We start from the raw sequence: 17754 nt of genomic DNA on the forward strand, positions 1-17754 counted from the left end.
TGCATTGCATAGGGCAAATCTGCTGCAGAAGTGTTAAAAAGCAAAGATGTCACTTGGAGGACTAAGGTGCTGACTCACTGAAGCCATAGTATTTTCAATTGCCTCATATGCATGTGAAAGCTGAACAATGAATAAGGAAGACTGAAGACGAACTGATGCCTTTGAATTATACTGTTGACGAAGAATATTGAATATACCCTGGGCTGCCAGAAGAAGGAACAAATGTGTCTTTGAAGAAGTACAGCCAGAATGCTCTTTAGAAGCAAGGATGGCGAGGTTTCATCTCACATAAGTTGGGCATGATATCAGGAAGGACCAGTCCCAGAAGAAGGTCATCATGCTTAGTAAAGTAGAAGGTCAATGAAAAAGAGGAAGTCCCTCAATGGGATGGACTGACACAGTGCCTGCAACAATGAGCTGAAGCATAACAACGATCATGAGGATGGCATAGGGCCAGGTAGTGTTTCGTTCTGTTGTATGTAAGGTTTCTGTGAGTTGGAATCAACTCAATGCCACCTAACAACATCATTTAAATAAATGAGAAAGCTAAAAAGCAAATATGGTGGCTTTTCTCTTGCTCTCTCTCTTTTTCTTTTTTTTACTTTCACTAAAAATAGATAACACTGATAGAGATATTAACTAGTGGCTCTATACCTTTTATCAGAGTATAAGATCAAAGCCAAATACTCCTAAAATATGCAGGATTTGAGTGAAATGTTTTGGAGTGCAGTTCAGGATAAAACGTCTGAAGCTAGATGAAGTATGTGAGCTTTCAAATTAAGCCAGCAAGGCTGAACTGAGAAAGGCACAGCAAGCTAGTTTCAGCAGAGAGAGTGGAGAAGAGCTGTTGTGTTTCTGAAGCAGTTCAGAGTGGTTCAGGCACATGGCTGAGTTAACTCAGTTGATCAGTGTGTTTCAGCTCCTGGGTGGAGCTCCACTCCTCCATACCTGTTCCTCAGCACTTAGTGCAGGGGAAAGCAGACACAGCAAATAAACAGAATTTGCTAAGGCAGCCTTTTTGTTAATTGTATCCATGGGGGTATAGGAAAAGGACAAGGGGTACAGTGGGGCAATTTAGAAACGTTACTTCATAGCACAGCCCAGGTTGCCTTTCCCACTGTGCTGTGTTGGTAAATTTCTTTTTTATTTGTGTTATCTCAACAATTATACTGGAAAGTAATTTATAAAAGGCTAAACTCATCTATGGGCTCCTAAATATGCCTCAAAAAGAACACATCTTCTCAAGAAGAAATTTCTCCCCAGGGTGTAGTGCTACCCAATTAGGCACATTTTTAGCATTCTTCTTGGCACTGGGCTCCTGAGCCAGAGAGTGTGATATTGGGAAGGCACAAGTCGATTTATCACGCTGCTCTGTATACACTCATGTGCCAAATGAATGCTAGATAATAATTATGGTGGTTTTATATCTTCCTTGGGAGCATCCCTCACAGAACACGGTAGAAGATGGAGTAGTGGTCATTTAATTTCAGTGCAGTTCTATACGTGCTGAGCAGCCTAGAAACAGTCTATGCTGATAATCGTCTAAATGTGCTTCACTTACTCCAACATATATTTTCAAAATTGGTGGAATGCCACCTATAAGTCCCAGTGAGTTCTTAGTAATTCTTTCAGGATGTTACCTAATACTGCATGCTCCTTCTGCTCTTCATTTGTGGTCCATGAGTTGATGCACGCGCACACGTGTGCATGAACACACATTTCTTAGGTATGTACCTAGGTCATTTCATTATTTTGCACAATCTAGGTTTTTTTTTAGAGTATACAAATATCACAGATTAACTTCAGAATGTGTGGTGAGATGGTCTCCTTTCTGTGGCCTTTTGCCTTGGTTCTTTGGAAAAACAGCTTGAGAGAATTTTCCGTGAAGCCCTGAGGAGTTATCTTTGCCCTAGTTTTCTACCCCAGAAGGTTTTGTTACTTTTATCCAGGTCCATTGACATTTCCTGAGCAAACCATAAACAAGGATGGTTTGATATATTTTGCCTGGCCCTGGGCTGCAGCCTGCCCTGTGATTGGTATGCACCTTGCAGAGATTGCCTAATATTGTATGCAAATGAAATGACAATAGCCTATTATGCAAATAATGGAGCCCTGGTAGTGCAGTGTTTAAGCATTCGACCACTAACCGAAATGTCAGCAGTTCGAATCCACCAGCTGCTCCTTGGAAACTCTATGGGGCAGTTGTACTCTGTAGTATAGGGTCACTAGGCGTCAAAATCCACTCAATGGCAATTTTTTTTTTTTTTTTTGGTTTTACTATGCAAATGAACTGTCCGTAGCCTACCAAAATGGGACTGGTCAGTTCATGGTCCTGGTAGGAATGCAATGCCTTCAAATTGACAAGGAGTTTGTGTATTTAAGCAGCTAGCCCCACAGAGGTTTTTCAGACAGAAAGAAGCAGCAGGAGGAAGCAGAGGGAAGAAAGGAGACAGAAGAGGTAAGGAACCTACAAGAGTGAAACAAGGGTCGAGGGCTGCAATACTGAAGACAGTGGCAGGCTCAGAAGGGGCCCAGTGGCAGAGCTGGCAGTGACAGGCATCAGGGCCAAAACCTGTCCAGACAAGGCTGAGAGAAGCCTGTCCTCAGGGGACTGAGGGAGGTCTGCACAGCCAAGGGGAGCTGAAAGAGTGGTCCCGCACCAAAGAAGGGAGCCTGCATGCTTCCTGATCCTGATCCCAAGTTGTGCCCTCTTCCCTAATAAATCACTTAACCATACGTACAATTTCTGAGTTCTCTGGGCCATTGCAATGGATTACTGAACCCAGAAGAGAAGTAGAGAGTGTCATGGGAGGGCCGGCTGGAGTCACAATCAGTAAAAAGATTGGAGAGATGACGTATGGCTGACCTTCTCCTCACAGGAATCAGCTTTGTGCTGATAGTAATTCTCATTTCCGCCCCTGAAGTTATACAGGCTCTGACAGTACTGCTACTACTACTATTACTAGTCTCATTTTAAGGAGCCTCAAGCGAATTTGAGTACCCAAATGATTCAATAATGAATAATAAACCATAAGCAATAGGAAATCACAAATCCATACCAGTAATGAATAGATGAATCCATCTTCCAATCGATCAGTAAGAGGAAAGGGTGAGCTCTTTCTTACAGCAGACTGTCAAGTGAAAGCTAGCAAAGGTGGACACAGTGCTGCAGTTGGAGAATTAGCATTTTACAACCCTTAAAATAAAGTTGGGATCAGGCAAGAATCATCAATGCATGGTAAATGTCAGGAGAAATTTTGACAAGGAGCTTCACAGTGTCTCCCCACAGACTGCTTACTAATTTCAAAGGAAAAAGTAATAAATTATACAGTGGAAAAATTGGCCAACACTTGGATCAGGTGATTAGAATTAATATCACCATTGAGGCACAGGTTGACATGGTTGTTCCAGATGTGATATCCTGAGAAGGACACAGCATCCCTGGTGTAATGTTCCCAATGAGACTATAACCCCTGAATCTAATCAAAAGAAACATCAGACAGACACAGCATGAATGGTGTCCTGTTAATAAAGTTGATGTGGGGAATGTCCTGTAGTCTTAAAAAATCTCAATATCGTAAAAGAAAAAAAAAAAAAAGACTAAAGAAATGTCCTAGATAAAAGTAGAATAATACCACGTGACAGCTCAGTGCAATACCTGCCCTTAGTTTGGAACCTGTCCTGGAGGGAACAGAGCTATAAACGACTTCACTGGGTCACTGGAATAAAAAAGAAATACAGATGGAAGGTTATCTTAGTTATCTAGTGCTGCTATAACAGAAATGCCACAAGTAGATGGCTTTAACAAAGAGAAATTTATTCTCTCACAGTCTGGTAGGCTAGGAGTCTGAATTCAGGGCACCAGCTCCAGGGGAAAGTTTTCTCTCTCTGTCAACTCTGGAGGAAGGTCCTTGTTATCAATCTTCCCCTGATCTAGTAGCTTCTCAGCACAGGGACCCCAGGTCCAAATGACATGCTCTACTCTTGGCACTACTTTCTTAGTGGCATGAGTTTCCCCAGTCTCTCTGCTTGCTTCTCTCTTTATATTTCAAAAGAGATTGACTCAAGATACAACCTAATCTTATAGATTTAGTCCTGCCTCATTAACATAACTGCCACTAATCCTGCCTCATTAACATTATAAAGGTAGGATTTACAACACGTAAGAAAATCACATCAGATGACAAAATGGTGGACAATCACACAATACTGGGAATCATGGCTTAGCCAAGTGGACACACATTTTTGGGGGGACACAATTTAATCCATAACAGTAGGTTAGATTAAAGTGCATTGTATCCATGTTAAATTTACTAAAGTGATAACTGCACTGTTGTTAGGTGAGAAGATTTTATTGGTTATTAATGAATACAACTGGAGTATTTAAGGGAAAAAAAAAATCTTGTGCAAAAAAAGAGAAAAACAATCCTGGAAGGAGATGGAAAATGGATTTATTTAATCCATTTTCCATCTCTTTCATATTATATCTATTTTTTTTATATATATATACCCACATAGGGATATTTACCAAACAAACCAAAAACCCAAACCCATTGCTGTCAAGTCGATTCCAACTCCTAGCGACACTATGGGACAGAGCAGAACTGCCCTATAGGTTTTCCAAGGAGCAGCTGGTGATCTTTTGGTTAACAGTCAAATATTTAACCACTGCACCATGGATATTTAGATACATAGAATTGCTTTCCTTCATAATTAGCCATTCTATTTTCAATTTATAGAACCCATGTTAAGTAAATATTTGCCTTTTCAAGAAAATATAAAATATTTCCACGAGTAAAGCTTGTGAGAAAAATAACATTTCCTTACTTCCTTTTTCTAATAAAGTTTTCATAAGCTGCCTGTGAATACCCCAGGGACCCACCCTGCAGCCCTTGCTCTGGTGAGATCTCCAGGTCTGTCTCCAATCTGTAGGTTAAGGGAACACAGTGTGACAGGGATTTTATTTCAAACTCCAGAATGCCAGAACTGCTGGAAGTAATAGGCATCTCTCATCCATTCTCCTCAATTTTCCATCTCTCATGACTGTGCTGACCGACCTGTTCTCTCTCATGGCCTTCGCTGTCCCTAGCTCTCTGGTGACTTCATTCACTATGTAACCCAGGCCTTAGATCATCATGGAACGCAGCTGAATGATGTCACCATTGGCAGTCCTGACCCAGCGCTTGCTTCGTCGTTTCTGGCTCTGCTCTAGCCCTCCTCTAAGTGCTCATGGGATAACAGAGAAAGGGCTGCTCATGGTGGAGTGTGATGTGGCTCTGTCTTTTTTCTAACAGCCTCTTCCTGAATAGTGGACAATGGATGCCAGCTCTCCAGAAGCTTCTTCCCTTCTTGTTCATTCAATGAAATCTCTCTATCATCTGCAAATGAGTGTGGAGAAGTTCTGTTGTGGTAGGTCCCAGGAGAGGGAACAACATGACTTTGTTGTTGTTTTTAGTTGCTGTCCAGTCAATTCTGACTCATGATGATCCCACATGTGCAAAGTAGAATTGCTCTGAGGAGCTTCAAGCCTGTGACCTTTTGGAAACAGAACTTCAGGGCCATCTTGAAAGGCACCTCTGGGTGGGCTTGAACTGCCAATTTTTCGGCTAGTAGCCAAGCACTTAACTGTTTGTACTACCTAGGGACTCCTACAAGGTGACTAGTGGGTTAAAAAGAGACAGATGAAACTCTTGTGCCTGGAATGAAAAAATTCTGACCACACTCACAGATGGCTTGTGCATGAAGGAGGTCTCAGTGGCTAGTTACAGCCCTCCATGCACTAATGTGAACAGTGTTTGATTTCATGCTTTGGCATACAATGACCCAAATATAATTACTAGAGCTTATGAATTTATTTGTTCTGGGTCAAAACCCTTTCCTGGCTGTAGGAGCTTTTTACATGAGGGCCATGGGGATTACAGTGCTCTGTTTGGAATACTTTGATTCTTCTACGGAAGCTGGAAGACATAACCAACACAACGCTTGTTTTAATCATTTTCCCTGTTAAGAATCACATTACTTGATAGCTAATTTTGAAAGACTTAGCTTAATTTTTTCAGAAGAAGAAGGATCAAATCAATACTGCACAACTCATCAGCTTTCATCACCAGTGAAGCTGACATGTAAAAAGATGACTTTGTGGGACTGATCTAGTTATAGTAAACTAAAGTATTTTCAGGGAGATTCTCAACAGCCTTCTGCTTTGTCAGCCAAAGTACAAGAGACAAACTTAGATAAGCAAGACAGAAAGTTTGAAAGAATCCATTTAAAATTTTATTTGTGTATAGAGGACATTTTTTTCTTTAATACTTTTACTTAAAAAATCTTCATTTTTTTTTTTAATTTTGAGAACTCAGGTGCTAAAAATAAATAGAATAAATATAAGAAGTTTGGTGAGCTTATCAATTTAAAAGAAATATTGACGCCAGGTATTTTTCTCTGTAAAATTACGAAGATCTAGAGTTTTTAATAAGCTTATTTTGTTAATAAGCTTTAATTCTACTTTTTTGCTGTCTTTTTTTAAAAATATTGATATTTCCATTAAAATGCACTGATGGAAAGTGACCCTAAGTTGAGGAATCTACCAGGCACTCCTTGGAAACTCTATGGGGCAATTCTAGTCTGTTCTATAGGGTCATTATGAATCAGAATCAACTCCATGGCAACGTTTTTTTTTTTTTTAAACCTTTTCATCACCCCAAACAGAAACTCTGTACCCATTAAACAATGGCCCTCATAGCCCACTACCTCCAGCACTTTGTAACCACTGATCTCCTTTCTGTCCCTATGGATTTGTCAACACTAGATATTTCATGTGAATGGGATCATATAATATGTGTTCTTCTGTGTCTGGCTTATTTCACTCAGCATAATGTTTTCGAGGTTCATCCACCTTGTAGCATGTATTAGAGCTTCATCCTTTTTATGGCAGAATAGTTACTATCCCATTGTATGTATATACCACATTTTGTTTATACATTCACCTGTTGACGGACACTTGAGTTATTTCTACCTTTTGGCTCTTGTGATATTGCTGCACATAAATGTTGGTGTACAAGTATCTGTTTGAGTCCCTGCTGTTAAGTCCTTTGGGTATATTCTCAGGAGTGGAATTGCTGGGTCACATGGTAATTCTATGTTTAACTTTTGAGAAACTGCCTGAACCCTTTCCACAGTGGCTGCACCGTTTTGCATTCCCACCAGTAATGCAAGAAGATTACAATTTCTCCACATCCTCACCAGTACTTGTTATTTTATTTTAATTAATAACCCCCTCAGAGGCACCTTGGAAGAAAGGCCTGGTTAACTACTTCTGAAAAGTCAGCCATTGAAAACCCTATGGAGCACAGTTCTGCATGACCCACATGGGGTCACCACGAGTGAGGGTCGACTCCATGACGACTGGTTTTTCAGTTGGTGCGAAGTGATATTTCACTGTGGTTTTCATTTGCATTTCCCTGATGGCTAATGATGTTGACCATTTTTTCATGTGCCTGTTGGCCATTTACAAATCTTTTTTGGAAAAATGTCTATTTTTGTCCATTTTTTGATTGGTTTGTTTGACTTTTTGTTGTTGGGTTGCAAGAGTTTTTACATTCTTGATAGTAATCCCATATCAGGCATATGATTTCCAAATATTTTCTCCCATTCTGTATATTATTTTTTCACTTTCTTGAAAATGTCTTTTAATGCACAATTTTATTTATGCTGATAAATTCTAATTAATTTTTTTTTCTTTTTTTGCTTAGTACATATTTCTTTAAAGGCCTACTTAAGCTTATTTTAAACCAAAAAACCAAACCCACTGCTGTCGAGTCAATTCTGACTCACAGCAACCCTACAGGACAGAGTAGAACTGCCCCATACGGTTTCCAAGGAGCACCTGGTGGATTTGAACTGCCGACATTTTGATTAGCAGCTGTCACACTTAGCCACTATGCCACTGGAGTTTCCAAGCTTACTTTAAAGCATACGTGAAAAATGAAATGATAAGCAACATTTAAGCATATATGTATGATTGTTCTTATGCTACTTTTATGCACAGAAAAATATTGACCACAAAAGAGAAATTTTTTTGGAAAGAGAAATCTGAATCTATTTCATTAAGGGGGTGTGTTTCAGCCATAGTATATGAAGTAAGGTCGTACAATAAATGTGCTTCTCCTTCCTCCTTGGATAAGGGATACGATCATATATCCTTCCCTCCTACAGTTCCTCTCTGGGTTTATACTTGGAATTGTTCTTTACATACACTCTTCCTGGTTCTCTTTCATTCATATTGACCTTGTACTAGATGTTGTCCTGTTGTTGTTATTAGCTGCCATCAAGTAGGCCCCGGACTCATGGGGGCTCCATGCACAGTAGGGTTAGATCATTGTGACCCATAAGATTTTTATTGTCTAATTTTCAGAAGTCTATCACCAGGCCTTTCTTTCTAGCCTATCTTAGTCTGGAAGCTCCAGTGAAACCTGTTCAGCATTGTAGCAACACGCAAGCCTTCACTGGCAGACAGGTGGTGGCTGTGCTTGAGGTGCGTTGGCCGGAATTGAACCAGGGTGTCCTGCGTAGAAGGCGGGAGTTCTACCACTGAACCAGGTGCTGTTTTAGGTTCCTGCCTTCAGTGAACTCATTATCAAGTGGGAGTGGGGAGATGAACAAGCCAACAGTTAAACTCCAGGGACAACCTCTGGCAGCTGAGCTGGGTCAGGACTGCAGCCTGTGCCCATTCTGAGGAAGCTCTCTCAAGCCTGTGGGGTCCAATCCTGACCCTGCCTCATTAGCTTTGTGCCCTGACCAACCAGCTTAACCTGTTCCCTGAGAGTTCCCATCCTGATGAAACAGAGCTCATGAAGGTCTTGCATATTAAAACAGTTCCTTTGTATTGGAGATTTTAGTAGGTTAGTTAGTGAATGGTAGCTCTTAAAATTTAAATTTCAGATGCTGTATTTCCAAAGACACACTTTTCTCCTAAACACCAGAGTGCGTGCATCAGAGGAATGACTGGTAACTTTGGCCCAGCGATGGAACTCAAGAGAATGGATTGAAAGTTTTTTTTTACTGTAGCCCATAATATACCATAACAAGTCTGTAAAAGACTGTGGTTTCTATGGTTCTAATGGGAAAAAGCCTTTCTGTTAAATAAAACGGCTGCTTTCCTCTTTTGCTGGGTCTGGGCTCTTAGCCATAGCTCTAACACCATCCTTACATTAGGATGAAGTTGGCATACCTGTTCATAGGGCAGCAACGGCCCTGCACAGAGTTCTTATAGCATCCACCACAGATTCAGAATCCTAGTCAAATATGATGCCTGAATTCTAAGCCAAGAACAAGGAGAGCCTGGAGCAACACTTCCAAGACTGGCATGGTCATGGGGATCAGCCAGGAGCTCGTGAAAAACAGACAGCTGGGCCCACTGCAGACTTACTAGAGCCAAATAGCCACGTAAGCGCAGGCAAATCTATTTTTAAAACTTTTTATTTTGAGGCTTTTGTTGCTTCTTAAGCAGTTGTAAGAAATAGTCCAGGGAGGTCCCATGTACCTTCACCTGGAATTCCCCACGCTGCACTATAACTGGCCACACTCTTCTCTGATCACATCATTTTCCTTAAAAGCCTTTTTACTTCCTACAAAATAAAGTCTCATATTTGTAGGACTCTCGATTGGCTTTGGCTCTTTTTTCTAGTTTGACATTTCAATGTCCTCCGCCGGGAGCTCCTTTGTTCCCCCGAAACTGATGGACTCAGCCTCCTAAAACATGCTTTCTCTTTCCCTGCCTTGCCTTGGGTCCAGTACCCTGCTGGAACCTCCATCAAATCCCTACTCTGGTGAAGGCCAGTTCAGAGACCTCTGTTTGGTACACCCCAGATGCGAGTCTGAGAGCGCCTCCTTTTCAAACCCCTGTTTTTAATTATCTGGCACATGTCTTTGCAGCCTGTGGAATCTGTTTGTGTCATATTTCTCTGACAAGATAATAATCCCGAGGAGGCCAGCCTGCCCTTTCACATCCCCTGGCAGCCACCAGACCTATATTGTTGTTGCAAAAGTGCATCATCAACATTCATTCTTCAGCACGGTGGTAACAGTTGTAGTGCTCAGCCCTTCTCTACATGAACATACGTTGCTACTGTTTCCTGGCCTTCCTCACCCCCAAGACTTCTCGTGTGGCGGCCAGTGGTTACGTTAGCATCATAGTCTCCCAGTTAGCAGGAACAACGTGGCACGCCTCCTTAATAGCGAGTCCCCCATCTGTGAACTTCAGATGCCCAGAGAGCTTGAGGAAGGGGTATCTGCCATCCCCATCATTTCATCAGCCGAAACTAAGCTAGAATGCTGGCTGTGGACATTCCCATGATTAAGCTGGACTATGTCAGGAGGTAGGAGTCCCTGGGGGTGTAAATGGTTAAACTCTCAACTACCAACCTAAAGTCTGGCAGTTCAAGTGCACCCAGAGGAACCTCGGACAAAAGGCTTGGTGATCTGCTTCCAAAACATCAGCCATTAATAGCCCTATGGAGCACAGTTCTCCTCTGACACACAAGGGGTCGGCACGAGTCGGTGTCCACTCGGCAATGAGGGATTTAGATTATGTCAGGAGGTAGGTGGCTACTTGACAATTTTAGCCAAATTAAAAAAAAAAATCCAAACTGAGTGCCATTTCACTCCTTTCTTTCTTTCTTTCTTTTTTTTTTTCCTCTTTGGCATTCATTTTCCTGAGCTGATATGAATTAAGCTAGGAAAATCAGAAATCTTAGGAGCCCACAGGCCCGAGGAATCTCTTGTTTCAACCTCAGATGGGAGTTGCTCAATGATATTATGGTGTCTGGTTAATACTTGGAAACCCTGGTGGCACAGTGGTTAAGAGCTGCAGCTGCTAACCAAAAGGTCGGCAGTTCAAATCCACCAGGCGCTCCTTGGAAACCCTATGGGTAGTTCTACTCTATCCTTTAGGGTTGCCGTGTGTGGGAGTCAACTTGATGGCAATGGCTTTGTTTTTTGGTTTTGGTTAATAGTTGACCTGATCAAGAGAACTCAGAAGGTGGGCACAGCTCACTAATCTGGCAATGTGTGTTCCTTAACACTCTGAGCACTGAAGTGGTAGCTTTTTTGTGCGTTCTTGAGTGAGTAAATGTAGAGAGATGAGAAGATCTGCTTCAGTGAAGCTTATGAGAGCTCTGATGCATGGTTTGCAGTGGGAAGTGTTCGTGAGTGGCTCCTTGTGGAGGCAGCATCTTTCCCCACATCAGTTTGTGGCGTCCAAAAAAAAAAAAAAAGATTTTTTTTTTTTTTTCCAGAGAAGCAGATCTGAGATAGGGTGACGTGAGCAAGAGAAGTATATGTGATGCCCTTGGAAGGTAAAGGTCCCTCGGTAGTGCTAACGGTTTAAATTTGACAGCCTACCTAGAGGTTGGCGGTTCAACACACAGCAGTGCTTCAGAAGAAAAGCCTGCTTCCATAAATACTACAGCCAAGAAACCCCTATGAAGCAGATCTACTCTGTCGAATGGGGTTGCCATGAGTTGAAACTGACTTGACAGTAACAAGTTTGGGTTTTTCTTTTTTTTGGTGGAGGAAGGGGGAAGGAGCAGAGGAAGACCAGAAGACCCTCAGATGCCATGTGGGCCTGCTGGAGGTAGTAGGAGAGGTGAGGGGGAGGGGGAGACTACTGTTCTGAGAACGTCCCTGCCAGCCCGTGGTGAGTCCCTGAGCAAAAGCCGGCATTGCAGAATGCTGTGTTTGGTAGGATCCTTGGCCTTAGTGATGCTCCATCATTGTCTGGGGCAGCCCAGGGAAGCATGGCCTCACATGAAGCTGTGGCAAATCCAAAGAGGCTGTATCAGGGGCAGTCAGCCAACACATCAGTTGCAGCCACAGTCCCGGAAGCCCCTCCCTCGCAGTTCTTGGGAGCCTCTCTGGAGGGAAACCTAGAAGACAGAGGTTAATATGATGAGCTGTGGCCACCTTCACTATACTTAGTGTTGGGATAGCAGCTGGTTGGTCCTCATGGTCTCCCTCCTCACCCTGAGTTGTCCCCTTTTCAGAGCTTGCTGGTCTACTTGGTGGAGTGACTGAAACCTTCACTTCTGAGGGGTCAGAGCCTTGGGTAACCATCCCCTCCCCAGACAGGGCTGTGCATGAGCCCACTCAAATCATAAGTGGATGAGAGCGCACCCAGGCAGCCAGGTGCAACATCTTCCTGCTTCTCCTGTGATCGGAGTCAGCTATCCTTGCTGAGATGGTGACACTTCTCACCTGCTGGTCCCTGGACATAAGAAGCCCACTGTGCCCAAACAGCAGTCTCAGCTTGTTGTTCATTGGGACCTTTTCTGTGTCCCAGGCAAAGGGGATAGGACCTCTTACCCTGCAGGTCCCCAACTTGCAGGAATGCAAGTACAGACTCTGTCTGTGGGTCCTTGAGGGCAAGTCCACTCTTGCTTCCACCCTTGGTTCCTGGACCAAACATTTTTGCTGGGGTCGAACACCACACAGGGGTCTCTGATTGCATGCTGACACCAGGAGTCCTGATGTTTGGCACTGCATGCAGAGATCACGCCCATGCTGGCTGCACAGCAGAGCCTTCAGCAGGCTGTTCCAGTGCTCCAGGACTGGTGCTCCTGGACGTGGGTTTGTGATGTATGGCCAGTGATCCCACGGCTGTTACCTATCCCACACCTCCTAGGCTGTGAGTGGATCCTCAGGTCAAGTGTAAGCTCATGGACATGGGTGCTGCTGAGGCTCTCTGAATAAGCCAGTCGCACCCGTGCCCCAGATGGCTCACACAGCGTACTCGTGCCCTCTGCATCTGCTCAGGCTCCTTCCCAGATGTACAATTTCCAGATAGGTCTTGCTATTATCACCTTAGTCTAGAACAGGTTGTAGAGGCAGCTCCCAAGGAACCTTTGCAGGGAGGGCCCTTTTCAGTGTCTTCCTGTGGGGGACTTGGCTTGGTTTTGAGTAAAAACAAACAAACAAAAAACACAAAATACTTGTGTAGACTGCTAACCAATGGGTCAGCAGTTCGAATCCACCAGGTGCTCCTTGGAAACTCTATGGGGCAGTTCTACTCTGTCCTATAGGGTTGCTATGAGTTGGAATCGACTCAACGGCACTGGGTTTGGTTTTTTTTTGTGTGTGTGTAGACTGGTTTGAGTAATGAGAATGAGATGAGAGAAAGAGAGGGGCCAGGATGTGGTGGGCCTTAAAGGCCAGGAAGAAGAGATGTGGGGAAAGAACAAAGAGGAAGCCGGGGAAGATTGTGAAGCTATGCTGAAATAGATATTGAAGAAAAACAATCTATCAGAGGGGTGGGGGCCTGAGATTCAAGTCAGATAGCCGGTTTAGACGATAATATAGTGATCCACATGGCACTTGCTGGAATAGTGCAGGTAGCTAATGACTTGAAGTACATACCAATGAAGATCAATGACACACAGCCTTTAGTATGGATTTTTGTTGGTTTTAGGTGCCATGGAGTCGGTTCCAACTCATAGTGACCCCTATGTACAACAGAACAAAACACTGCCCATTACGGATTACACCTCAACATAAAGAAAACAAAAATTCTCATAACTGGACCAATAAAGAAACATCATGACAAATGGAGAAAAGATTGAAATTGTCGGGGTGTAGCGTGATTCAGTAACTGATTGGTTACTTTTATGTGGCCTTTCTAGCCGTGATCTTGAACATTCTACCCAGGTGATTGGGCAGGACTGTGTGATGGAGGAAACCCTGGTGGCATAGTGGTTAGGTGCTACAGCTGCTAATTAAAAGTTCAGCAGTTCGAATGCACCAGATGCTCCTTGGAAACTCTATGGGGGCAGTTCTACTCTGTCCTTTAGGGTTGCTATGAGTTGGAATTGACTTGATGGCAATGGGTTTTTTTGTTTGTTTTTGTTTTTAGTGTGATAATGTAATCCAAGGTGACTGGCCAATTTTGTCTTAAAAAAGAGCCGATTCCAGAGCAGAGGGCAGGATCCCACCGCCACACAGGAACGAGAGACCAGCAGGAGAGACCCAGCAGCAGAGGCTGGGCAGCAGGTGACAGCATGGTGGGCTTCCAGTCCACGGACAGGGAAAGCTGAGTGCTTTGGGTGGAGACTGAGGGCCAGAAAGAGGCGTGACTGTGAGCACAGCTGGGGAGAGGCTATCCTGATGGAAGAACTGTATCCTGAGTGTTCTTGAGCCTGAATTGTAACTATTATTTCCCTAATAAACCCCATAATCTTGAATATGGTCTATGAGTTCTGTGTGGCCAATGCAACGAATTATCAAACCCAGAAGACAGTGCTGTGGGAGGAATGGTTGGTGTCAGAATTGGTAGAGAGAGGAGGTGTATCTGATTTCTACCTTATAGGAATCAGCCTTATACTCTTGATCTTGATTCTCCTTCCCCCTTGTGGGTTTGGAGGAGGCCAGACACCTCTTGCATGTCGTTTTTACACAAGGATTTCATTTTACTTGGATCCACAACCAATGCTTATGGAACCAGCAGACAAGAAATCAAATGACATATTGCATTGGGCAAATCTGCTGCAAAAGACCTCTTTAAAGTGTTAAAAAGCAAAGATGCCACTTTGAGGACTAAGGTGTGCCTGAGCCAAACCATGGTATTTTCAATCACCTCATATGCATGTAACAGTTGTACAATGAAGAAGGAAGACCAAAAAAAAAACTTTGAATTATGGTGTTGGCAAGTTACATTGAATATACCATGGACTGCCAGAAGAATGAATAAAACTGTCTTGGAAGAAGTACAAGAATGCTCTTTAGAAGCAAGGATATTGAGACTTAGTCTTGGGACCAGTCCCTGGAGAAGGGCATCATGCTTGGTAAAACAGAGGATCAGTGAAAAAGAGGAAGACCGTCGGTGAGATGGACTGACACAGTGGCTGCAAGAGTGGTCTCTAACACAGCAATGATTGTGAGGATGGCACAGGACCTGGCAATGTCTCTTCTGTTCTACATACGATCCTATGAGTAGGAAACAACTCAACAGCCCTGTCACGGATTGAATTATGTCTCCCAAAAAATGTGTGTATCAATTTGGCTGAGCCATGATGTCTAGTATTGTGTGGTTATCTCCCATTTTGTGAATGTAATTTTATGTTGAAGAGGATTAAAGTGGAATTGTAACACTCTTACCAAAGTCACACCCCTGATCCAATGTGAAGGGAGTTTCCCCAAGGGGTGGCCTGCACCATCTTTTAACTTACAAGAGATAAAACAAAAGGGAAGCAAGTAGAGAGTTGGGGATCTCATGTCACCAAGAAAGCAGTGCCAGTAGCAGAGTGGTCCTTTGGACCCGGGGTTCCTGTGTGGAGAAGCTCCTAGTTCAGGGGAAGATTGATGACAAGGACCTTCCTCTAGAGCTGATGGAGAGAGAAAGCCTTTCCCTGGAGCTGATGCCCTGAATTTGGACTTCTAGTCTACTAGGCTATGAGAAAATACATTTATCTTTGTTAAAGCCATCCACCTGTGGTATTTCCGTTACAGCAGCGCTAGATGACTAGGACAGGCCCCTAACAACAACAAGTGTAATGAATCTTCTTATGTGGCAATTTGACTAGGCTATTTTTTTTTTTTATTTATTGTTGTTGCTACCTGCCTTCAAGTAGACTCCTGATTCATGGAAATCCCACGCACAAAAGGGAATGAAATGTTGGTGGGTCCTCTGTCATCCCCATTATTGGTTGTTGATTAGACGACTATTATCCATAGGGTTTTCATTACCTGATTTTTGGAAGTAGATCACCAGGCCCTTTTTCCCAGTCCTCCTTAGTCTGGAAGCTCCACTAAAACCTGTTTAGCATCACGGCAACATACAAGCTTCCATTGGCAGAGATGGGAGATGGCTGTGCATGAGATGCACTGGCTGAGAATGGAACCCAGGTCTCCTGCATGGAGGTGAAGATTCCACCACTGAACCAGTCCTGCCCCTGGCTTATCCAAACCAAAATGAAACCCATTGCTGTAGAGCCAGCTCTGACTCATAGTGACACTATCAGGCAGAGTAGAACTGCCCCACAGACCTTCTAAGGAGCAGCTGATGGATTCGAACTGCTGATCTTTTGGTTAGCAGCTGAGCTCTTAACTACTGTACTACCAGAGCTCATAGTACTGAGTTATTTAATGAAGCACTAATTTACATGTTAAGGAGCCCTGGTGATGCAATGGCTAAGTGCTTGGCTACTAACCCTATATGACAGTTCTACCCTTTCCTATATGGTCAGTGTGAGTTGGAATTGACTCTACGACACACAACAGCAACAACAATTAAGGTGTTGCTGTGAACATATTTTGTAGGTGTGGTTAACATCTACAATCAGACGATTTTAAGTAAAAGAGATTGCCCTGGTTAATGTGGGTGGGACTCATCCAATCAGTCGAAGGCCTTAAGAGTAAAAATGGAAGTTTCTTGGAGAAGGGATTCTGCTTCAAGAGTGTAACATATAATTCCTGCCTGAGTTTTCAGCCTGCCATCTAGCCTACAAATTTCAGACTTGCCAACCCCCATGATCCTGTGATAAATTCCTTGAAATGAGTTTCTTTACATATCTCTATCTCTTTGTCTATCCCACTGATTCTGTTTCTCTGGAGAACCTTGACTGATACAGGCAGCAACAGAGAAAAGCAATAAAGGAGCAATTATCTGAGGTATTTTGAAGGAAATGTGACACAGTGCAGTAAATGGGTACTAAGGATAAAAGTAATGGGTGCGTTAAGAATGACTTTAAGGGTTTACATATAGGAGAGTTGGAAAATTGGTTCCATTAACACAGAAGAAATCCAGAATTGATTACATGACACAAAGGTCAGGCGTTGGAATTTATTGGCTCATGTATTCATCCTTATTCCAAAGAAAGGCAATCCAACCTAATACAGAAATTATCAAACAATATCATTAATATTACATGCAAGTAAAATTTTGCTAAAGATCTTTCAAAAGCAGTTGTAGCAGTACATTGATAGAGAGATACCGGAAATTCCAGCCAGATTCAGAAGAGGGTGTGGAACAAGAGGTATTATTGCTGATGTCAAATGGTCCTGGATGAAAGCAGAGAATACCAGAAAGATGTTTATCTGTGTTTTATTGACTATGAAAGGCATTTGACTGTGTGGATCATAACAAATTATGGATAACATTAGGAAGAATGGGAATTTCAGAACACTTAATTGTGTTCATGAAGAACCTGTACTTAGACCAAAACAGAACAAGGGGGCTACTGCATGGTTTAAAGTCAGGAAAGTTGTGCATGAGGGTTGTATCCTTTCACCATTCTCATTCAATCTGTATAGAGAACAAATAATCTGAGAAACTGGACTATATGAAGAACGAGGCATCAGGATTGGAGGAAGACTCATTAACAACCTGTGATATGCAGATAACACAACCTTGTTTGCTGAAAGTGAAGGAGACTTGAAGCACTTTCTGACGAAGATCAAAGACATCAGCTTTCAGTATGGATTACACCTCAACATAAAAAAACAAAAATCCTCATAACTGGACCAATAAGCAACATCATGATAAATGGAGAAAAGATTGAAGTTGTCAAGGATTTTGTCATGGATTGAATTGTTCCCTAAAAAAGTGTGTCAACTTGGCTAAGTCATGATTCCTAGTATTGTGTCTATCATTTTATCATCTGATATGATTTTCCTATGTGTTCTAAATCTTACCTCTACGATGTTAATGAGGCAGGATTGGTGTCAGTTATGTTAATCAGGCAGAACTCAAATCTACAGGATTGGATTGTG

Source organism: Loxodonta africana, chromosome 1 (genome assembly GCF_030014295.1).
Source record: "Loxodonta africana isolate mLoxAfr1 chromosome 1, mLoxAfr1.hap2, whole genome shotgun sequence".
NCBI classification, from domain to species: domain Eukaryota; kingdom Metazoa; phylum Chordata; class Mammalia; order Proboscidea; family Elephantidae; genus Loxodonta; species Loxodonta africana.